Raw genomic sequence first — 21328 nt, forward strand, 5'->3', positions numbered from 1 at the left:
ATTGTTTGGCAATCTCCGGAGCCACGCTCACTTGGATACCCCGCCCCATACAACACCGGCCCTGTGTGCGAGCACTGAACCCGCTCTTTGTTATGCAAAGTGCCTGATTGTCAGCAAGGAGGGCTTGGGCGTTGTGGCTGCTTTGAAGAGATTTGGAGGGGGTGTCACCAGGACAAGGCAGGGCTGCTCACCCTTTCTCCTTCACATAAGTGCTAAATCCAGCTGACGTGTCTCTTCCAGGATCATTAAAGTTGAATGCTTGACCAGCGCAGAATCGTCAGCCTGAAAAGTATCAGAAGATTCCATAAAAGCACGGGGATATAGCTCAGTGGTAGAGCATTTGACTGCAGATCAAGAGGTCCCTGGTTCAAATCCGGGTGTCCCCTCTGACTTTTCTTAAATTTTAATAATAAATAATTGCTTATTCACAAAGATATGTGTTCCTTTTCTAATTACACTTGGCATCAGTGAACATTTACGCTTCAAGATGCATGATCAAAAAGTGTTCTGGTTTCATCCTAGTTAACATCTTGCGGACAGCAATTATGCACTTTTTAAAGTGTCCGTTTAGTGTTTTAGCTCCACTTTTGCTGCCTGCTCCTTGAGATCAAGGAACATTTGTATTTACAGAACCCAAGGGTGCTACACACTGTCCACCCCTCATCCCCCACACCTGTAAGCAAGCGGGGCACATTCAGATTGAAATTGGCCCCCAGGAGCCCTAACAAATGTTGTCCCAGTGTTGTACGCTATCCTGCATCACCCATGGTAGCTTGTGGGATACATTGTTTGGCAATCTCCGGAGCCACGCTCACTTGGATACCCCGCCCCATACAACACCGGCCCTGTGTGCGAGCACTGAACCCGCTCTTTGTTATGCAAAGTGCCTGATTGTCAGCAAGGAGGGCTTGGGCGTTGTGGCTGCTTTGAAGAGATTTGGAGGGGGTGTCACCAGGACAAGGCAGGGCTGCTCACCCTTTCTCCTTCACATAAGTGCTAAATCCAGCTGACGTGTCTCTTCCAGGATCATTAAAGTTGAATGCTTGACCAGCGCAGAATCGTCAGCCTGAAAAGTATCAGAAGATTCCATAAAAGCACGGGGATATAGCCCAGTGGTAGAGCATTTGACTGCAGATCAAGAGGTCCCTGGTTCAAATCCGGGTGTCCCCTTCTACTTTTCTTAAATTTTAATAATAAATAATTGTTTATTCACAAAGATATGTGTTCCTTTTCTAATTACACTTGGCATCAGTGAACATTTACCCTTCAAGATGCATGATCAAAAAGTGTTCTGGTTTCATCCTAGTTAACATATTGCTAACAGCAATTATGCACTTTTTAAAGTGTCCGTTTAGTGTTTTAGCTCCACTTTTGCTGCCTGCTCCTTGAGATCAAGGAACATTTGTATTTACAGAACCCAAGGGTGCTACATACTGTCCACCCCTCACCCCTCACACCTGTAAGCAAGCGGGGCACATTCAGATTGAAATTGGCCCCCAGGAGCCCTAACAAATGTTGTCCCGGTGTTGTATGCTATCCTGCATCCCCATGGTAGCTTGTGGGATACATTGTTTGGAAATCTCCGGAGCCACGCTCACTTGGATACCCCGCCCCATACAACACCGGCCCTGTGAGCGAGCACTAAAGCTGCTCTTTGTTATGCAAAGTGCCTGATTGTCAGCAAGGAGGGCTTGGGTGTTGTGGCTTTGAAGAGATTTGGAGGGGGTGTCACCAGGACAAGGCAGGGCTGCTCGCCCTTTCTCCTTCACATAAGTGCAAAATCCAGCTGACGTGTCTCTTCCAGGATCATTAACGTTGAATGCTTGACCAGTGCAGAATCGACAGCCTGAAAAGTATCAGAAGATTCGCTAAAAGCACGGGGATATAGCTCAGTGGTAGAGCATTTGACTGCAGATCAAGAGGTCCCTGGTTCAAATCCGGGTGTCCCCTTCGACTTTTCTTAAATTTTAATAATAAATAATTGTTTATTCACAAAGATATGTGTTCCTTTTCTAATTACACTTGGCATCAGTGAACATTTACGCTTCAAGATGCATGATCAAAAAGTGTTCTGGTTCCATCCTAGTTAACATCTTGCGGACAGCAATTATGCACTTTTTAAAGTGTCCGTTTAGTGTTTTAGCTCCACTTTTGCTGCCTGCTCCTTGAGATCAAGGAACATTTGTATTTACAGAACCCAAGGGTGCTACACACTGTCCACCCCTCATCCCCCACACCTGTAAGCAAGCGGGGCACATTCAGATTGAAATTGGCCCCCAGGAGCCCTAACAAATGTTGTCCCAGTGTTGTACGCTATCCTGCATCACCCATGGTAGCTTGTGGGATACACTGTTTGGCAATCTCCGGAGCCACGCTCACTTGGATACCCCGCCCCATACAACACCGGCCCTGTGTGCGAGCACTGAACCCGCTCTTTGTTATGCAAAGTGCCTGATTGTCAGCAAGGAGGGCTTGGGTGTTGTGGCTGCTTTGAAGAGATTTGGAGGGGGTGTCACCAGGACAAGGCAGGGCTGCTCGCCCTTTCTCCTTCACATAAGTGCTAAATCCAGCTGACGTGTCTCTTCCAGGATCATTAACGTTGAATGCTTGACCAGCGCAGAATCGACAGCCTGAAAAGTATCAGAAGATTCCCTAAAAGCACGGGGATATAGCTCAGTGGTAGAGCATTTGACTGCAGATCAAGAGGTCCCTGGTTCAAATCCGGGTGTCCCCTTCGACTTTTCTTAAATTTTAATAATAAATAATTGTTTATTCACAAAGATATGTGTTCCTTTTCTAATTACACTTGGCATCAGTGAACATTTACGCTTCAAGATGCATGATCAAAAAGTGTTCTGGTTTCATCCTAGTTAACATCTTGCGGACAGCAATTATGCACTTTTTAAAGTGTCAGTTTAGTGTTTTAGCTCCACTTTTGCTGCCTGCTCCTTGAGATCAAGGAACATTTGTATTTACAGAACCCAAGGGTGCTACACACTGTCCACCCCTCACCCCCCACACCTGTAAGCAAGCGGGGCACATTCAGATTGAAATTGGCCCCCAGGAGCCCTAACAAATGTTGTCCCGGTGTTTTATGCTATCCTGCATCCCCATGGTAGCTTGTGGGATACATTGTTTGGAAATCTCCGGAGCCACGCTCACTTGGATACCCCGCCCCATACAACACCGGCCCTGTGAGCGAGCACTAAAGCTGCTCTTTGTTATGCAAAGTGCCTGATTGTCAGCAAGGAGGGCTTGGGCATTGTGGCTGCTTTGAAGAGATTTGGAGGGGGTGTCACCAGGACAAGGCAGGGCTGCTCGCCCTTTCTCCTTCACATAAGTGCAAAATCCAGCTGACGTGTCTCTTCCAGGATCATTAACGTTGAATGCTTGACCAGCGCAGAATCGACAGCCTGAAAAGTATCAGAAGATTCGCTAAAAGCACGGGGATATAGCTCAGTGGTAGAGTATTTGACTGCAGATCAAGAGGTCCCTGGTTCAAATCCGGGTGTCCCCTTCCACTTTTCTTAAATTTTAATAATAAATAATTGTTTATTCACAAAGATATGTGTTCCTTTTCTAATTACACTTGGCATCAGTGAACATTTACCCTTCAAGATGCATGATCAAAAAGTGTTCTGGTTTCATCCTAGTTAACATATTGCTAACAGCAATTATGCACTTTTTAAAGTGTCCGTTTAGTGTTTTAGCTCCACTTTTGCTGCCTGCTCCTTGAGATCAAGGAACATTTGTATTTACAGAACCCAAGGGTGCTACACACTGTCCACCCCTCACCCCCCACACCTGTAAGCAAGCGGGGCACATTCAGATTGAAATTGGCCCCCAGGAGCCCTAACAAATGTTGTCCCGGTGTTGTATGCTATCCTGCATCCCCATGGTAGCTTGTGGGATACATTGTTTGGAAATCTCCGGAGCCACGCTCACTTGGATACACCGCCCCATACAACACCGGCCCTGTGAGCGAGCACTAAAGCTGCTCTTTGTTATGCAAAGTGCCTGATTGTCAGCAAGGAGGGCTTGGGTGTTGTGGCTTTGAAGAGATTTGGAGGGGGTGTCACAAGGACAAGGCAGGGCTGCTCGCCCTTTCTCCTTCACATAAGTGCAAAATCCAGCTGACGTGTCTCTTCCAGGATCATTAACGTTGAATGCTTGACCAGCGCAGAATCGACAGCCTGAAAAGTATCAGAAGATTCGCTAAAAGCACGGGGATATAGCTCAGTGGTAGAGCATTTGACTGCAGATCAAGAGGTCCCTGGTTCAAATCCGGGTGTCCCCTTCGACTTTTCTTAAATTTTAATAATAAATAATTGTTTATTCACAAAGATATGTGTTCCTTTTCTAATTACACTTGGCATCAGTGAACATTTACGCTTCAAGATGCATGATCAAAAAGTGTTCTGGTTTCATCCTAGTTAACATCTTGCGGACAGCAATTATGCACTTTTTAAAGTGTCCGTTTAGTGTTTTAGCTCCACTTTTGCTGCCTGCTCCTTGAGATCAAGGAACATTTGTATTTACAGAACCCAAGGGTGCTACACACTGTCCACCCCTCATCCCCCACACCTGTAAGCAAGCGGGGCACATTCAGATTGAAATTGGCCCCCAGGAGCCCTAACAAATGTTGTCCCAGTGTTGTAGGCTATCCTGCATCACCCATGGTAGCTTGTGGGATACATTGTTTGGCAATCTCCGGAGCCACGCTCACTTGGATACCCCGCCCCATACAACACCGGCCCTGTGTGCGAGCACTGAACCCGCTCTTTGTTATGCAAAGTGCCTGATTGTCAGCAAGGAGGGCTTGGGCGTTGTGGCTGCTTTGAAGAGATTTGGAGGGGGTGTCACCAGGACAAGGCAGGGCTGCTCGCCCTTTCTCCTTCACATAAGTGCAAAATCCAGCTGACGTGTCTCTTCCAGGATCATTAACGTTGAATGCTTGACCAGTGCAGAATCGACAGCCTGAAAAGTATCAGAAGAATCGCTAAAAGCACGGGGATATAGTTCAGTGGTAGAGCATTTGACTGCAGATCAAGAGGTCCCTGGTTCAAATCCGGGTGTCCCCTTCTACTTTTCTTAAATTTTAATAATAAATAATTGTTTATTCACAAAGATATGTGTTCCTTTTCTAATTACACTTGGCATCAGTGAACATTTACCCTTCAAGATGCATGATCAAAAAGTGTTCTGGTTTCATCCTAGTTAACATCTTGCGGACAGCAATTATGCACTTTTTAAAGTGTCCGTTTAGTGTTTTAGCTCCACTTTTGCTGCCTGCTCCTTGAGATCAAGGAACATTTGTATTTACAGAACCCAAGGGTGCTACACACTGTCCACCCCTCATCCCCCACACCTGTAAGCAAGCGGGGCACATTCAGATTGAAATTGGCCCCCAGGAGCCCTAACAAATGTTGTCCCAGTGTTGTACGCTATCCTGCATCACCCATGGTAGCTTGTGGGATACATTGTTTGGCAATCTCCGGAGCCACGCTCACTTGGATACCCCGCCCCATACAACACCGGCCCTGTGTGCGAGCACTGAACCCGCTCTTTGTTATGCAAAGTGCCTGATTGTCAGCAAGGAGGGCTTGGGCGTTGTGGCTGCTTTGAAGAGATTTGGAGGGGGTGTCACCAGGACAAGGCAGGGCTGCTCACCCTTTCTCCTTCACATAAGTGCTAAATCCAGCTGACGTGTCTCTTCCAGGATCAATAAAGTTGAATGCTTGACCAGCGCAGAATCGTCAGCCTGAAAAGTATCAGAAGATTCCCTAAAAGCACGGGGATATAGCTCAGTGGTAGAGCATTTGACTGCAGATCAAGAGGTCCCTGGTTCAAATCCGGGTGTCCCCTTCTACTGTTCTTAAATTTTAATAATAAATAATTGTTTATTCACAAAGATATGTGTTCCTTTTCTAATTACACTTGGCATCAGTGAACATTTACCCTTCAAGATGCATGATCAAAAAGTGTTCTGGTTTCATCCTAGTTAACATATTGCTAACAGCAATTATGCACTTTTTAAAGTGTCCGTTTAGTGTTTTAGCTCCACTTTTGCTGCCTGCTCCTTGAGATCAAGGAACATTTGTATTTACAGAACCCAAGGGTGCTACATACTGTCCACCCCTCACCCCCCACACCTGTAAGCAAGCGGGGCACATTCAGATTGAAATTGGCCCCCAGGAGCCCTAACAAATGTTGTCCCGGTGTTTTATGCTATCCTGCATCCCCATGGTAGCTTGTGGGATACATTGTTTGGAAATCTCCGGAGCCACGCTCACTTGGATACCCCGACAACACCGGCCCTGTGAGCGAGCACTAAAGCTGCTCTTTGTTATGCAAAGTGCCTGATTGTCAGCAAGGAGGGCTTGGGTGTTGTGGCTTTGAAGAGATTTGGAGGGGGTGTCACCAGGACAAGGCAGGGCTGCTCGCCCTTTCTCCTTCACATAAGTGCAAAATCCAGCTGACGTGTCTCTTCCAGGATCATTAACGTTGAATGCTTGACCAGTGCAGAATCGACAGCCTGAAAAGTATCAGAAGATTCGCTAAAAGCACGGGGATATAGCTCAGTGGTAGAGCATTTGACTGCAGATCAAGAGGTCCCTGGTTCAAATCCGGGTGTCCCCTTCTACTTTTCTTAAATTTTAATAATAAATAATTGTTTATTCACAAAGATATGTGTTCCTTTTCTAATTACACTTGGTATCAGTGAACATTTACCCTTCAAGATGCATGATCAAAAAGTGTTCTGGTTTCATCCTAGTTAACATATTGCTAACAGCAATTATGCACTTTTTAAAGTGTCCGTTTAGTGTTTTAGCTCCACTTTTGCTGCCTGCTCCTTGAGATCAAGGAACATTTGTATTTACAGAACCCAAGGGTGCTACACACTGTCCACCCCTCACCCCCCACACCTGTAAGCAAGCGGGGCACATTCAGATTGAAATTGGCCCCCAGGAGCCCTAACAAATGTTGTCCCGGTGTTGTATGCTATCCTGCATCCCCATGGTAGCTTGTGGGATACATTGTTTGGAAATCTCCGGAGCCACGCTCTCTTGGATACCCCGCCCCATACAACACCGGCCCTGTGAGCGAGCACTAAAGCTGCTCTTTGTTATGCAAAGTGCCTGATTGTCAGCAAGGAGGGCTTGGGTGTTGTGGCTTTGAAGAGATTTGGAGAGGGTGTCACCAGGACAAGGCAGGGCTGCTCGCCCTTTCTCCTTCACATAAGTGCAAAATCCAGCTGACGTGTCTCTTCCAGGATCATTAACGTTGAATGCTTGACCAGCGCAGAATCGACAGGCTGAAAAGTATCAGAAGATTCGCTAAAAGCACAGGGATATAGCTCAGTGGTAGAGCATTTGACTGCAGATCAAGAGGTCCCTGGTTCAAATCCGGGTGTCCCCTTCTACTTTTCTTAAATTTTAATAATAAATAATTGTTTATTCACAAAGATATGTGTTCCTTTTCTAATTACACTTGGCATCAGTGAACATTTACCCTTCAAGATGCATGATCAAAAAGTGTTCTGGTTTCATCCTAGTTAACATATTGCTAACAGCAATTATGCACTTTTTAAAGTGTCCGTTTAGTGTTTTAGCTCCACTTTTGCTGCCTGCTCCTTGAGATCAAGGAACATTTGTATTTACAGAACCCAAGGGTGCTACACACTGTCCACCCCTCATCCCCCACACCTGTAAGCAAGCGGGGCACATTCAGATTGAAATTGGCCCCCAGGAGCCCTAACAAATGTTGTCCCGGTGTTGTATGCTATCCTGCATCCCCATGGTAGCTTGTGGGATACATTGTTTGGAAATCTCCGGAGCTGCAGATCAAGAGGTCCCTGGTTCAAATCCGGGTGTCCCCTTTGACTTTTCTTAAATTTTAATAATAAATAATTGTTTATTCACAAAGATATGTGTTCCTTTTCTAATTACACATGGCATCAGTGAACATTTACCCTTCAAGATGCATGATCAAAAAGTGTTCTGGTTTCATCCTAGTTAACATATTGCGGACAGCAATTATGCACTTTTTAAAGTGTCCGTTTAGTGTTTTAGCTCCACTTTTGCTGCCTGCTCCTTGAGATCAAGGAACATTTGTATTTACAGAACCCAAGGGTGCTACACACTGTCCACCCCTCATCCCCCACACCTGTAAGCAAGCGGGGCACATTCAGATTGAAATTGGCCCCCAGGAGCCCTAACAAACGTTGTCCCAGTGTTGTACGCTATCCTGCATCAACCATGGTAGCTTGTGGGATACATTGTTTGGCAATCTCCGGAGCCACGCTCACTTGGATACCCCGCCCCATACAACACCGGCCCTGTGTGCGAGCACTGAACCCGCTCTTTGTTATGCAAAGTGCCTGATTGTCAGCAAGGAGGGCTTGGGCGTTGTGGCTGCTTTGAAGAGATTTGGAGGGGGTGTCACCAGGACAAGGCAGGGCTGCTCGCCCTTTCTCCTTCACATAAGTGCTAAATCCAGCTGACGTGTCTCTTCCAGGATCATTAACGTTGAATGCTTGACCAGCGCAGAATCGACAGCCTGAAAAGTATCAGAAGATGCCCTAAAAGCACGGGGATATAGCTCAGTGGTAGAGCATTTGACTGCAGATCAAGAGGTCCCTGGTTCAAATCCGGGTGTCCCCTTCTACTTTTCTTAAATTTTAATAATAAATAATTGTTTATTCACAAAGATATGTGTTCCTTTTCTAATTACACTTGGCATCAGTGAACATTTACCCTTCAAGATGCATGATCAAAAAGTGTTCTGGTTTCATCCTAGTTAACATATTGCTAACAGCAATTATGCACTTTTTAAAGTGTCCGTTTAGTGTTTTAGCTCCACTTTTGCTGCCTGCTCCTTGAGATCAAGGAACATTTGTATTTACAGAACCCAAGGGTGCTACACACTGTCCACCCCTCACCCCCCACACCTGTAAGCAAGCGGGGCACATTCAGATTGAAATTGGCCCCCAGGAGCCCTAACAAATGTTGTCCCGGTGTTGTATGCTATCCTGCATCCCCATGGTAGCTTGTGGGATACATTGTTTGGAAATCTCCGGAGCCACGCTCACTTGGATACACCGCCCCATACAACACCGGCCCTGTGAGCGAGCACTAAAGCTGCTCTTTGTTATGCAAAGTGCCTGATTGTCAGCAAGGAGGGCTTGGGTGTTGTGGCTTTGAAGAGATTTGGAGGGGGTGTCACCAGGACAAGGCAGGGCTGCTCGCCCTTTCTCCTTCACATAAGTGCAAAATCCAGCTGACGTGTCTCTTCCAGGATCATTAACGTTGAATGCTTGACCAGCGCAGAATCGACAGGCTGAAAAGTATCAGAAGATTCGCTAAAAGCACGGGGATATAGCTCAGTGGTAGAGCATTTGACTGCAGATCAAGAGGTCCCTGGTTCAAATCCTGGTGTCCCCTTCTACTTTTCTTAAATTTTAATAATAAATAATTGTTTATTCACAAAGATATGTGTTCCTTTTCTAATTACACTTGGCATCAGTGAACATTTACCCTTCAAGATGCATGATCAAAAAGTGTTCTGGTTTCATCCTAGTTAACATATTGCTAACAGCAATTATGCACTTTTTAAAGTGTCCGTTTAGTGTTTTAGCTCCACTTTTGCTGCCTGCTCCTTGAGATCAAGGAACATTTGTATTTACAGAACCCAAGGGTGCTACACACTGTCCACCCCTCATCCCCCACACCTGTAAGCAAGCGGGGCACATTCAGATTGAAATTGGCCCCCAGGAGCCCTAACAAATGTTGTCCCAGTGTTGTACGCTATCCTGCATCACCCATGGTAGCTTGTGGGATACATTGTTTGGCAATCTCCGGAGCCACGCTCATTTGGATACCCCGCCCCATACAACACCAGCCCTGTGTGCGAGCACTGAACCCGCTCTTTGTTATGCAAAGTGCCTGATTGTCAGCAAGGAGGGCTTGGGCGTTGTGGCTGCTTTGAAGAGATTTGGAGGGGGTGTCACCAGGACAAGGCAGGGCTGCTCGCCCTTTCTCCTTCACATAAGTGCTAAATCCAGCTGACGTGTCTCTTCCAGGATCATTAACGTTGAATGCTTGACCAGCGCAGAATTGACAGCCTGAAAAGTATCAGAAGATGCCCTAAAAGCACGGGGATATAGCTCAGTGGTAGAGCATTTGACTGCAGATCAAGAGGTCCCTGGTTCAAATCCGGGTGTCCCCTTCTACTTTTCTTAAATTTTAATAATAAATAATTGTTTATTCACAAAGATATGTGTTCCTTTTCTAATTACACTTGGCATCAGTGAACTTTTACCCTTCAAGATGCATGATCAAAAAGTGTTCTGGTTTCATCCTAGTTAACATATTGCTAACAGCAATTATGCACTTTTTAAAGTGTCCGTTTAGTGTTTTAGCTCCACTTTTGCTGCCTGCTCCTTGAGATCAAGGAACATTTGTATTTACAGAACCCAAGGGTGCTACACACTGTCCACTCCTCACCCCCCACACCTGTAAGCAAGCGGGGCACATTCAGATTGAAATTGGCCCCCAGGAGCCCTAACAAATGTTGTCCCGGTGTTGTATGCTATCCTGCAACCCCATGGTAGCTTGTGGGATACATTGTTTGGAAATCTCCGGAGCCACGCTCACTTGGATACCCCGCCCCATACAACACCGGCCCTGTGAGCGAGCACTTAAGCTGCTCTTTGTTATGCAAAGTGCCTGATTGTCAGCAAGGAGGGCTTGGGTGTTGTGGCTTTGAAGAGATTTGGAGGGGGTGTCACCAGGACAAGGCAGGGCTGCTCGCCCTTTCTCCTTCACATAAGTGCAAAATCCAGCTGACGTGTCTCTTCCAGGATCATTAACGTTGAATGCTTGACCAGCGCAGAATCGACAGGCTGAAAAGTATCAGAAGATTCGCTAAAAGCACGGGGATATAGCTCAGTGGTAGAGCATTTGACTGCAGATCAAGAGGTCCCTGGTTCAAATCCCGGTGTCCCCTTCTACTTTTCTTAAATTTTAATAATAAATAATTGTTTATTCACAAAGATATGTGTTCCTTTTCTAATTACACTTGGCATCAGTGAACATTTACCCTTCAAGATGCATGATCAAAAAGTGTTCTGGTTTCATCCTAGTTAACATATTGCTAACAGCAATTATGCACTTTTTAAAGTGTCCGTTTAGTGTTTTAGCTCCACTTTTGCTGCCTGCTCCTTGAGATCAAGGAACATTTGTATTTACAGAACCCAAGGGTGCTACACACTGTCCACCCCTCATCCCCCACACCTGTAAGCAAGCGGGGCACATTCAGATTGAAATTGGCCCCCAGGAGCCCTAACAAATGTTGTCCCGGTGTTGTATGCTATCCTGCATCCCCATGGTAGCTTGTGGGATACATTGTTTGGAAATCTCCGGAGCCACGCTCACTTGGATACCCCGCCCCATACAACACCGGCCCTGTGAGCGAGCACTAAAGCTGCTCTTTGTTATGCAAAGTGTCTGATTGTCAGCAAGGAGGGCTTGGGCGTTGTGGCTGCTTTGAAGAGATTTGGAGGGGGTGTCACCAGGACAAGGCAGGGCTGCTCGCCCTTTCTCCTTCACATAAGTGCTAAATCCAGCTGACGTGTCTCTTCCAGGATCATTAATGTTGAATGCTTGACCAGCGCAGAATCGACAGCCTGAAAAGTATCAGAAGATTCCCTAAAAGCACGGGGATATAGCTCAGTGGTAGAGCATTTGACTGCAGATCAAGAGGTCCCTGGTTCTAATCCGAGTGTCCCCTTCTACTTTTCTTAAATTTTAATAATAAATAATTGTTTATTCACAAAGATATGTGTTCCTTTTCTAATTACACTTGGCATCAGTGAACATTTACCCTTCAAGATGCATGATCAAAAAGTGTTCTGGTTTCATCCTAGTTAACATATTGCTAACAGCAATTATGCACTTTTTAAAGTGTCCGTTTAGTGTTTTAGCTCCACTTTTGCTGCCTGCTCCTTGAGATCAAGGAACATTTGTATTTACAGAACCCAAGGGTGCTACACACTGTCCACCCCTCATCCCCCACACCTGTAAGCAAGCGGGGCACATTCAGATTGAAATTGGCCCCCAGGAGCCCTAACAAATGTTGTCCCGGTGTTTTATGCTATCCTGCATCCCCATGGTAGCTTGTGGGATACATTGTTTGGAAATCTCCGGAGCCACGCTCACTTGGATACCCCGCCCCATACAACACCGGCCCTGTGAGCGAGCACTAAAGCTGCTCTTTGTTATGCAAAGTGCCTGATTGTCAGCAAGGAGGGCTTGGGTGTTGTGGCTTTGAAGAGATTTGGAGGGGGCGTCACCAGGACAAGGCAGGGCTGCTCGCCCTTTCTCCTTCACATAAGTGCAAAATCCAGCTGACGTGTCTCTTCCAGGATCATTAACGTTGAATGCTTGACCAGTGCAGAATCGGCAGCCTGAAAAGTATCAGAAGATTCGCTAAAAGCACGGGGATATAGCTCAGTGGTAGAGCATTTGACTGCAGATCAAGAGGTCCTTGGTTCAAATCTGGGTGTCCCCTTCGACTTTTCTTAAATTTTAATAATAAATAATTGTTTATTCACAAAGATATGTGTTCCTTTTCTAATTACACTTGGCATCAGTGAACATTTACGCTTCAAGATGCATGATCAAAAAGTGTTCTGGTTTCATCCTAGTTAACATCTTGCGGACAGCAATTATGCACTTTTTAAAGTGTCCGTTTAGTGTTTTAGCTCCACTTTTGCTGCCTGCTCCTTGAGATCAAGGAACATTTGTATTTACAGAACCCAAGGGTGCTACACACTGTCCACCCCTCATCCCCCACACCTGTAAGCAAGCGGGGCACATTCAGATTGAAATTGGCCCCCAGGAGCCCTAACAAATGTTGTCCCAGTGTTGTACGCTATCCTGCATCACCCATGGTAGCTTGTGGGATACATTGTTTGGCAATCTCCGGAGCCACGCTCACTTGGATACCCCGCCCCATACAACACCGGCCCTGTGTGCGAGCACTGAACCCGCTCTTTGTTATGCAAAGTGCCTGATTGTCAGCAAGGAGTGCTTGGGCGTTGTGGCTGCTTTGAAGAGATTTGGAGGGGGTGTCACCAGGACAAGGCAGGGCTGCTCGCCCTTTCTCCTTCACATAAGTGCTAAATCCAGCTGACGTGTCTCTTCCAGGATCATTAACGTTGAATGCTTGACCAGCGCAGAATCGACAGCCTGAAAAGTATCAGAAGATTCCCTAAAAGCACGGGGATATAGCTCAGTGGTAGAGCATTTGACTGCAGATCAAGAGGTCCCTGGTTCAAATCCGGGTGTCCCCTTCGACTTTTCTTAAATTTTAATAATAAATAATTGTTTATTCACAAAGATATGTGTTCCTTTTCTAATTACACTTGGCATCAGTGAACATTTACCCTTCAAGATGCATGATCAAAAAGTGTTCTGGTTTCATCCTAGTTAACATATTGCTAACAGCAATTATGCACTTTTTAAAGTGTCCGTTTAGTGTTTTAGCTCCACTTTTGCTGCCTGCTCCTTGAGATCAAGGAACATTTGTATTTACAGAACCCAAGGGTGCTACACACTGTCCACCCCTCACCCCCCACACCTGGAAGCAAGCGGGGCACATTCAGATTGAAATTGGCCCCCAGGAGCCCTAACAAATGTTGTCCCGGTGTTGTATGCTATCCTGCATCCCCATGGTAGCTTGTGGGATACATTGTTTGGAAATCTCCGGAGCCACGCTCACTTGGATACCCCGCCCCATACAACACCGGCCCTGTGAGCGAGCACTAAAGCTGCTCTTTGTTATGCAAAGTGCCTGATTGTCAGCAAGGAGGGCTTGGGTGTTGTGGCTTTGAAGAGATTTGGAGGGGGTGTCACCAGGACAAGGCAGGGCTGCTCGCCCTTTCTCCTTCACATAAGTGCAAAATCCAGCTGACGTGTCTCTTCCAGGATCATTAACGTTGAATGCTTGACCAGTGCAGAATCGACAGTCTGAAAAGTATCAGAAGATTCGCTAAAAGCACGGGGATATAGCTCAGTGGTAGAGCATTTGACTGCAGATCAAGAGGTCCCTGGTTCAAATCCGGGTGTCCCCTTCGACTTTTCTTAAATTTTAATAATAAATAATTGTTTATTCACAAAGATATGTGTTCCTTTTCTAATTACACTTGGCATCAGTGAACATTTACGCTTCAAGATGCATGATCAAAAAGTGTTCTGGTTTCATCCTAGTTAACATCTTGCGGACAGCAATTATGCACTTTTTAAAGTGTCCGTTTAGTGTTTTAGCTCCACTTTTGCTGCCTGCTCCTTGAGATCAAGGAACATTTGTATTTACAGAACCCAAGGGTGCTACACACTGTCCACCCCTCATCCCCCACACCTGTAAGCAAGCGGGGCACATTCAGATTGAAATTGGCCCCCAGGAGCCCTAACAAATGTTGTCCCAGTGTTGTACGCTATCCTGCATCACCCATGGTAGCTTGTGGGATACACTGTTTGGCAATCTCCGGAGCCACGCTCACTTGGATACCCCGCCCCATACAACACCGGCCCTGTGTGCGAGCACTGAACCCGCTCTTTGTTATGCAAAGTGCCTGATTGTCAGCAAGGAGGGCTTGGGCGTTGTGGCTGCTTTGAAGAGATTTGGAGGGGGTGTCACCAGGACAAGGCAGGGCTGCTCGCCCTTTCTCCTTCACATAAGTGCTAAATCCAGCTGACGTGTCTCTTCCAGGATCATTAACGTTGAATGCTTGACCAGCGCAGAATCGACAGCCTGAAAAGTATCAGAAGATTCCCTAAAAGCACGGGGATATAGCTCAGTGGTAGAGCATTTGACTGCAGATCAAGAGGTCCCTGGTTCAAATCCGGGTGTCCCCTTCGACTTTTCTTAAATTTTAATAATAAATAATTGTTTATTCACAAAGATATGTGTTCCTTTTCTAATTACACTTGGCATCAGTGAACATTTACGCTTCAAGATGCATGATCAAAAAGTCTTCTGGTTTCATCCTAGTTAACATCTTGCGGACAGCAATTATGCACTTTTTAAAGTGTCCGTTTAGTGTTTTAGCTCCACTTTTGCTGCCTGCTCCTTGAGATCAAGGAACATTTGTATTTACAGAACCCAAGGGTGCTACACACTGTCCACCCCTCACCCCCCACACCTGTAAGCAAGCGGGGCACATTCAGATTGAAATTGGCCCCCAGGAGCCCTAACAAATGTTGTCCCGGTGTTTTATGCTATCCTGCATCCCCATGGTAGCTTGTGGGATACATTGTTTGGAAATCTCCGGAGCCACGCTCACTTGGATACCCCGCCCCATACAACACCGGCCCTGTGAGCGAGCACTAAAGCTGCTCTTTGTTATGCAAAGTGTCTGATTGTCAGCAAGGAGGGCTTGGGCGTTGTGGCTGCTTTGAAGAGATTTGGAGGGGGTGTCACCAGGACAAGGCAGGGCTGCTCGCCCTTTCTCCTTCACATAAGTGCTAAATCCAGCTGACGTGTCTCTTCCAGGATCATTAATGTTGAATGCTTGACCAGCGCAGAATCGACAGCCTGAAAAGTATCAGAAGATTCCCTAAAAGCACGGGGATATAGCTCAGTGGTAGAGCATTTGACTGCAGATCAAGAGGTCCCTGGTTCTAATCCGGGTGTCCCCTTCTACTTTTCTTAAATTTTAATAATAAATAATTGTTTATTCACAAAGATATGTGTTCCTTTTCTAATTACACTTGGCATCAGTGAACATTTACCCTTCAAGATGCATGATCAAAAAGTGTTCTGGTTTCATCCTAGTTAACATATTGCTAACAGCAATTATGCACTTTTTAAAGTGTCCGTTTAGTGTTTTAGCTCCACTTTTGCTGCCTGCTCCTTGAGATCAAGGAACATTTGTATTTACAGAACCCAAGGGTGCTACACACTGTCCACCCCTCATCCCCCACACCTGTAAGCAAGCGGGGCACATTCAGATTGAAATTGGCCCCCAGGAGCCCTAACAAATGTTGTCCCGGTGTTTTATGCTATCCTGCATCCCCATGGTAGCTTGTGGGATACATTGTTTGGAAATCTCCGGAGCCACGCTCACTTGGATACCCCGCCCCATACAACACCGGCCCTGTGAGCGAGCACTAAAGCTGCTCTTTGTTATGCAAAGTGCCTGATTGTCAGCAAGGAGGGCTTGGGTGTTGTGGCTTTGAAGAGATTTGGAGGGGGCGTCACCAGGACAAGGCAGGGCTGCTCGCCCTTTCTCCTTCACATAAGTGCAAAATCCAGCTGACGTGTCTCTTCCAGGATCATTAACGTTGAATGCTTGACCAGTGCAGAATCGGCAGCCTGAAAAGTATCAGAAGATTCGCTAAAAGCACGGGGATATAGCTCAGTGGTAGAGCATTTGACTGCAGATCAAGAGGTCCTTGGTTCAAATCCGGGTGTCCCCTTCGACTTTTCTTAAATTTTAATAATAAATAATTGTTTATTCACAAAGATATGTGTTCCTTTTCTAATTACACTTGGCATCAGTGAACATTTACGCTTCAAGATGCATGATCAAAAAGTGTTCTGGTTTCATCCTAGTTAACATCTTGCGGACAGCAATTATGCACTTTTTAAAGTGTCCGTTTAGTGTTTTAGCTCCACTTTTGCTGCCTGCTCCTTGAGATCAAGGAACATTTGTATTTACAGAACCCAAGGGTGCTACACACTGTCCACCCCTCATCCCCCACACCTGTAAGCAAGCGGGGCACATTCAGATTGAAATTGGCCCCCAGGAGCCCTAACAAATGTTGTCCCAGTGTTGTACGCTATCCTGCATCACCCATGGTAGCTTGTGGGATACATTGTTTGGCAATCTCCGGAGCCACGCTCACTTGGATACCCCGCCCCATACAACACCGGCCCTGTGTGCGAGCACTGAACCCGCTCTTTGTTATGCAAAGTGCCTGATTGTCAGCAAGGAGTGCTTGGGCGTTGTGGCTGCTTTGAAGAGATTTGGAGGGGGTGTCACCAGGACAAGGCAGGGCTGCTCGCCCTTTCTCCTTCACATAAGTGCTAAATCCAGCTGACGTGTCTCTTCCAGGATCATTAACGTTGAATGCTTGACCAGCGCAGAATCGACAGCCTGAAAAGTATCAGAAGATTCCCTAAAAGCACGGGGATATAGCTCAGTGGTAGAGCATTTGACTGCAGATCAAGAGGTCCCTGGTTCAAATCCGGGTGTCCCCTTCGACTTTTCTTAAATTTTAATAATAAATAATTGTTTATTCACAAAGATATGTGTTCCTTTTCTAATTACACTTGGCATCAGTGAACATTTACCCTTCAAGATGCATGATCAAAAAGTGTTCTGGTTTCATCCTAGTTAACATATTGCTAACAGCAATTATGCACTTTTTAAAGTGTCCGTTTAGTGTTTTAGCTCCACTTTTGCTGCCTGCTCCTTGAGATCAAGGAACATTTGTATTTACAGAACCCAAGGGTGCTACACACTGTCCACCCCTCACCCCCCACACCTGTAAGCAAGCGGGGCACATTCAGATTGAAATTGGCCCCCAGGAGCCCTAACAAATGTTGTCCCGGTGTTGTATGCTATCCTGCATCCCCATGGTAGCTTGTGGGATACATTGTTTGGAAATCTCCGGAGCCACGCTCACTTGGATACCCCGCCCCATACAACACCGGCCCTGTGAGCGAGCACTAAAGCTGCTCTTTGTTATGCAAAGTGCCTGATTGTCAGCAAGGAGGGCTTGGGTGTTGTGGCTTTGAAGAGATTTGGAGGGGGTGTCACCAGGACAAGGCAGGGCTGCTCGCCCTTTCTCCTTCACATAAGTGCAAAATCCAGCTGACGTGTCTCTTCCAGGATCATTAACGTTGAATGCTTGACCAGTGCAGAATCGACAGTCTGAAAAGTATCAGAAGATTCGCTAAAAGCACGGGGATATAGCTCAGTGGTAGAGCATTTGACTGCAGATCAAGAGGTCCCTGGTTCAAATCCGGGTGTCCCCTTCGACTTTTCTTAAATTTTAATAATAAATAATTGTTTATTCACAAAGATATGTGTTCCTTTTCTAATTACACTTGGCATCAGTGAACATTTACGCTTCAAGATGCATGATCAAAAAGTGTTCTGGTTTCATCCTAGTTAACATCTTGCGGACAGCAATTATGCACTTTTTAAAGTGTCCGTTTAGTGTTTTAGCTCCACTTTTGCTGCCTGCTCCTTGAGATCAAGGAACATTTGTATTTACAGAACCCAAGGGTGCTACACACTGTCCACCCCTCATCCCCCACACCTGTAAGCAAGCGGGGCACATTCAGATTGAAATTGGCCCCCAGGAGCCCTAACAAATGTTGTCCCAGTGTTGTACGCTATCCTGCATCACCCATGGTAGCTTGTGGGATACACTGTTTGGCAATCTCCGGAGCCACGCTCACTTGGATACCCCGCCCCATACAACACCGGCCCTGTGTGCGAGCACTGAACCCGCTCTTTGTTATGCAAAGTGCCTGATTGTCAGCAAGGAGGGCTTGGGCGTTGTGGCTGCTTTGAAGAGATTTGGAGGGGGTGTCACCAGGACAAGGCAGGGCTGCTCGCCCTTTCTCCTTCACATAAGTGCTAAATCCAGCTGACGTGTCTCTTCCAGGATCATTAACGTTGAATGCTTGACCAGCGCAGAATCGACAGCCTGAAAAGTATCAGAAGATTCCCTAAAAGCACGGGGATATAGCTCAGTGGTAGAGCATTTGACTGCAGATCAAGAGGTCCCTGGTTCAAATCCGGGTGTCCCCTTCGACTTTTCTTAAATTTTAATAATAAATAATTGTTTATTCACAAAGATATGTGTTCCTTTTCTAATTACACTTGGCATCAGTGAACATTTACGCTTCAAGATGCATGATCAAAAAGTCTTCTGGTTTCATCCTAGTTAACATCTTGCGGACAGCAATTATGCACTTTTTAAAGTGTCCGTTTAGTGTTTTAGCTCCACTTTTGCTGCCTGCTCCTTGAGATCAAGGAACATTTGTATTTACAGAACCCAAGGGTGCTACACACTGTCCACCCCTCACCCCCCACACCTGTAAGCAAGCGGGGCACATTCAGATTGAAATTGGCCCCCAGGAGCCCTAACAAATGTTGTCCCGGTGTTTTATGCTATCCTGCATCCCCATGGTAGCTTGTGGGATACATTGTTTGGAAATCTCCGGAGCCACGCTCACTTGGATACCCCGCCCCATACAACACCGGCCCTGTGAGCGAGCACTAAAGCTGCTCTTTGATATGCAAAGTGCCTGATTGTCAGCAAGGAGGGCTTGGGTGTTGTGGCTTTGAAGAGATTTGGAGGGGGTGTCACCAGGACAAGGCAGGGCTGCTCGCCCTTTCTCCTTCACATAAGTGCAAAATCCAGCTGACGTGTCTCTTCCAGGATCATTAACGTTGAATGCTTGACCAGTGCAGAATTGGCAGCCTGAAAAGTATCAGAAGATCAGCTAAAAGCACGGGGATATAGCTCAGTGGTAGAGCATTTGACTGCAGATCAAGAGGTCCCTGGTTCAAATCCGGGTGTCCTCTTCGACTTTTCTTAAATTTTAATAATAAATAATTGTTTATTCACAAAGATATGTGTTCCTTTTCTAATTACACTTGGCATCAGTGAACATTTACGCTTCAAGATGCATGATCAAAAAGTGTTCCGGTTTCATCCTAGTTAACATCTTGCGGACAGCAATTATGCACTTTTTAAAGTGTCCGTTTAGTGTTTTAGCTCCACTTTTGCTGCCTGCTCCTTGAGATCAAGGAACATTTGTATTTACAGAACCCAAGGGTGCTACACACTGTCCACCCCTCATCCCCCACACCTGTAAGCAAGCGGGGCACATTCAGATTGAAATTGGCCCCCAGGAGCCCTAACAAATGTTGTCCCAGTGTTGTACGCTATCCTGCATCACCCATGGTAGCTTGTGGGATACATTGTTTGGCAATCTCCGGAGCCACGCTCACTTGGATACCCCGCCCCATACAACACCGGCCCTGTGAGCGAGCACTAAAGCTGCTCTTTGTTATGCAAAGTGCCTGATTGTCAGCAAGGAGGGCTTGGGTGTTGTGGCTTTGAAGAGATTTGGAGGGGGTGTCACCAGGACAAGGCAGGGCTGCTCGCCCTTTCTCCTTCACATAAGTGCAAAATCCAGCTGACGTGTCTCTTCCAGGATCATTAACGTTGAATGCTTGACCAGTGCAGAATCGACAGCCTGAAAAGTATCAGAAGATACGCTAAAAGCACGGGGATATAGCTCAGTGGTAGAGCATTTGACTGCAGATCAAGAGGTCCCTGGTTCAAATCCGGGTGTCCTCTTCGACTTTTCTTAAATTTTAATAATAAATAATTGTTTATTCACAAAGATATGTGTTCCTTTTCTAATTACACTTGGCATCAGTGAACATTTACGCTTCAAGATGCATGATCAAAAAGTGTTCTGGTTTCATCCTAGTTAACATCTTGCGGACAGCAATTATGCACTTTTTAAAGTGTCTGTTTAGTGTTTTAGCTCCACTTTTGCTGCCTGCTCCTTGAGATCAAGGAACATTTGTATTTACAGAACCCAAGGGTGCTACACACTGTCCACCCCTCATCCCCCACACCTGTAAGCAAGCGGGGCACATTCAGATTGAAATTGGCCCCCAGGAGCCCTAACAAATGTTGTCCCGGTGTTGTATGCTATCCTGCATCCCCATGGTAGCTTGTGGGATACATTGTTTGGCAATCCCCGGAGCCACGCTCACTTGGATACCCCGCCCCATACAACACCGGCCCTGTGTGCAAGCACTGAACCCGCTCTTTGTTATGCAAAGTGCCTGATTGTCAGCAAGGAGGGCTTGGGCGTTGTGGCTGCTTTGAAGAGATTTGGAGGGGGTGTCACCAGGACAAGGCAGGGCTGCTCGCCCTTTCTCCTTCACATAAGTGCAAAATCCAGCTGACGTGTCTCTTCCAGGATCATTAACGTTGAATGCTTGACCAGCGCAGAATCGACAGCCTGAAAAGTATCAGAAGATGCCCTAAAAGCACGGGGATATAGCTCAGTGGTAGAGCATTTGACTGCAGATCAAGAGGTCCCTGGTTCAAATCCGGGTGTCCCCTTCTACTTTTCTTAAATTTTAATAATAAATAATTGTTTATTCACAAAGATATGTGTTCCTTTTCTAATTACACTTGGCATCAGTGAACATTTACCCTTCAAGATGCATGATCAAAAAGTGTTCTGGTTTCATCCTAGTTAACATATTGCTAACAGC

The 21328-nt window shown here is 46.2% G+C and overlaps 26 non-coding genes across 26 annotated transcripts; all 26 read left to right on the forward strand.

Moving 5' to 3' along the window:
- The first annotated feature begins 314 nt into the window (after positions 1 to 314).
- On the forward strand, positions 315 to 386 carry TRNAC-GCA (transfer RNA cysteine (anticodon GCA)). Its single transcript has one exon. It is a non-coding gene; the product is annotated as a tRNA-Cys (tRNA).
- A 712-nt stretch (positions 387 to 1098) lies between these two features.
- On the forward strand, positions 1099 to 1170 carry TRNAC-GCA (transfer RNA cysteine (anticodon GCA)). The gene has a single exon. It is a non-coding gene; the product is annotated as a tRNA-Cys (tRNA).
- Positions 1171 to 1878: 708 nt separating this feature from the next.
- Positions 1879 to 1950, forward strand: TRNAC-GCA (transfer RNA cysteine (anticodon GCA)). The gene has a single exon. It is a non-coding gene; the product is annotated as a tRNA-Cys (tRNA).
- A 712-nt stretch (positions 1951 to 2662) lies between these two features.
- Positions 2663 to 2734, forward strand: TRNAC-GCA (transfer RNA cysteine (anticodon GCA)). Its single transcript has one exon. It is a non-coding gene; the product is annotated as a tRNA-Cys (tRNA).
- Positions 2735 to 3445: 711 nt separating this feature from the next.
- Positions 3446 to 3517, forward strand: TRNAC-GCA (transfer RNA cysteine (anticodon GCA)). The gene has a single exon. It is a non-coding gene; the product is annotated as a tRNA-Cys (tRNA).
- A 708-nt stretch (positions 3518 to 4225) lies between these two features.
- TRNAC-GCA (transfer RNA cysteine (anticodon GCA)) lies at positions 4226 to 4297 on the forward strand. The gene has a single exon. It is a non-coding gene; the product is annotated as a tRNA-Cys (tRNA).
- Positions 4298 to 5009: 712 nt separating this feature from the next.
- On the forward strand, positions 5010 to 5081 carry TRNAC-GCA (transfer RNA cysteine (anticodon GCA)). The gene has a single exon. It is a non-coding gene; the product is annotated as a tRNA-Cys (tRNA).
- A 712-nt stretch (positions 5082 to 5793) lies between these two features.
- On the forward strand, positions 5794 to 5865 carry TRNAC-GCA (transfer RNA cysteine (anticodon GCA)). Its single transcript has one exon. It is a non-coding gene; the product is annotated as a tRNA-Cys (tRNA).
- A 702-nt stretch (positions 5866 to 6567) lies between these two features.
- On the forward strand, positions 6568 to 6639 carry TRNAC-GCA (transfer RNA cysteine (anticodon GCA)). The gene has a single exon. It is a non-coding gene; the product is annotated as a tRNA-Cys (tRNA).
- A 708-nt stretch (positions 6640 to 7347) lies between these two features.
- Positions 7348 to 7419, forward strand: TRNAC-GCA (transfer RNA cysteine (anticodon GCA)). Its single transcript has one exon. It is a non-coding gene; the product is annotated as a tRNA-Cys (tRNA).
- Positions 7420 to 8591: 1172 nt separating this feature from the next.
- On the forward strand, positions 8592 to 8663 carry TRNAC-GCA (transfer RNA cysteine (anticodon GCA)). The gene has a single exon. It is a non-coding gene; the product is annotated as a tRNA-Cys (tRNA).
- A 708-nt stretch (positions 8664 to 9371) lies between these two features.
- On the forward strand, positions 9372 to 9443 carry TRNAC-GCA (transfer RNA cysteine (anticodon GCA)). The gene has a single exon. It is a non-coding gene; the product is annotated as a tRNA-Cys (tRNA).
- Positions 9444 to 10155: 712 nt separating this feature from the next.
- On the forward strand, positions 10156 to 10227 carry TRNAC-GCA (transfer RNA cysteine (anticodon GCA)). Its single transcript has one exon. It is a non-coding gene; the product is annotated as a tRNA-Cys (tRNA).
- Positions 10228 to 10935: 708 nt separating this feature from the next.
- TRNAC-GCA (transfer RNA cysteine (anticodon GCA)) lies at positions 10936 to 11007 on the forward strand. Its single transcript has one exon. It is a non-coding gene; the product is annotated as a tRNA-Cys (tRNA).
- A 1491-nt stretch (positions 11008 to 12498) lies between these two features.
- On the forward strand, positions 12499 to 12570 carry TRNAC-GCA (transfer RNA cysteine (anticodon GCA)). Its single transcript has one exon. It is a non-coding gene; the product is annotated as a tRNA-Cys (tRNA).
- Positions 12571 to 13282: 712 nt separating this feature from the next.
- TRNAC-GCA (transfer RNA cysteine (anticodon GCA)) lies at positions 13283 to 13354 on the forward strand. The gene has a single exon. It is a non-coding gene; the product is annotated as a tRNA-Cys (tRNA).
- A 708-nt stretch (positions 13355 to 14062) lies between these two features.
- TRNAC-GCA (transfer RNA cysteine (anticodon GCA)) lies at positions 14063 to 14134 on the forward strand. Its single transcript has one exon. It is a non-coding gene; the product is annotated as a tRNA-Cys (tRNA).
- Positions 14135 to 14846: 712 nt separating this feature from the next.
- TRNAC-GCA (transfer RNA cysteine (anticodon GCA)) lies at positions 14847 to 14918 on the forward strand. Its single transcript has one exon. It is a non-coding gene; the product is annotated as a tRNA-Cys (tRNA).
- A 711-nt stretch (positions 14919 to 15629) lies between these two features.
- Positions 15630 to 15701, forward strand: TRNAC-GCA (transfer RNA cysteine (anticodon GCA)). The gene has a single exon. It is a non-coding gene; the product is annotated as a tRNA-Cys (tRNA).
- Positions 15702 to 16409: 708 nt separating this feature from the next.
- TRNAC-GCA (transfer RNA cysteine (anticodon GCA)) lies at positions 16410 to 16481 on the forward strand. The gene has a single exon. It is a non-coding gene; the product is annotated as a tRNA-Cys (tRNA).
- Positions 16482 to 17193: 712 nt separating this feature from the next.
- Positions 17194 to 17265, forward strand: TRNAC-GCA (transfer RNA cysteine (anticodon GCA)). The gene has a single exon. It is a non-coding gene; the product is annotated as a tRNA-Cys (tRNA).
- Positions 17266 to 17973: 708 nt separating this feature from the next.
- On the forward strand, positions 17974 to 18045 carry TRNAC-GCA (transfer RNA cysteine (anticodon GCA)). Its single transcript has one exon. It is a non-coding gene; the product is annotated as a tRNA-Cys (tRNA).
- Positions 18046 to 18757: 712 nt separating this feature from the next.
- On the forward strand, positions 18758 to 18829 carry TRNAC-GCA (transfer RNA cysteine (anticodon GCA)). Its single transcript has one exon. It is a non-coding gene; the product is annotated as a tRNA-Cys (tRNA).
- A 708-nt stretch (positions 18830 to 19537) lies between these two features.
- On the forward strand, positions 19538 to 19609 carry TRNAC-GCA (transfer RNA cysteine (anticodon GCA)). Its single transcript has one exon. It is a non-coding gene; the product is annotated as a tRNA-Cys (tRNA).
- A 709-nt stretch (positions 19610 to 20318) lies between these two features.
- On the forward strand, positions 20319 to 20390 carry TRNAC-GCA (transfer RNA cysteine (anticodon GCA)). The gene has a single exon. It is a non-coding gene; the product is annotated as a tRNA-Cys (tRNA).
- A 711-nt stretch (positions 20391 to 21101) lies between these two features.
- On the forward strand, positions 21102 to 21173 carry TRNAC-GCA (transfer RNA cysteine (anticodon GCA)). Its single transcript has one exon. It is a non-coding gene; the product is annotated as a tRNA-Cys (tRNA).
- The last annotated feature ends 155 nt before the right edge of the window (positions 21174 to 21328 follow it).

This window comes from Ambystoma mexicanum, chromosome 1p (assembly GCF_040938575.1).
Source record: "Ambystoma mexicanum isolate Mex_15411 chromosome 1p, UKY_AmexF1_1, whole genome shotgun sequence".
Classification (NCBI taxonomy): domain Eukaryota; kingdom Metazoa; phylum Chordata; class Amphibia; order Caudata; family Ambystomatidae; genus Ambystoma; species Ambystoma mexicanum.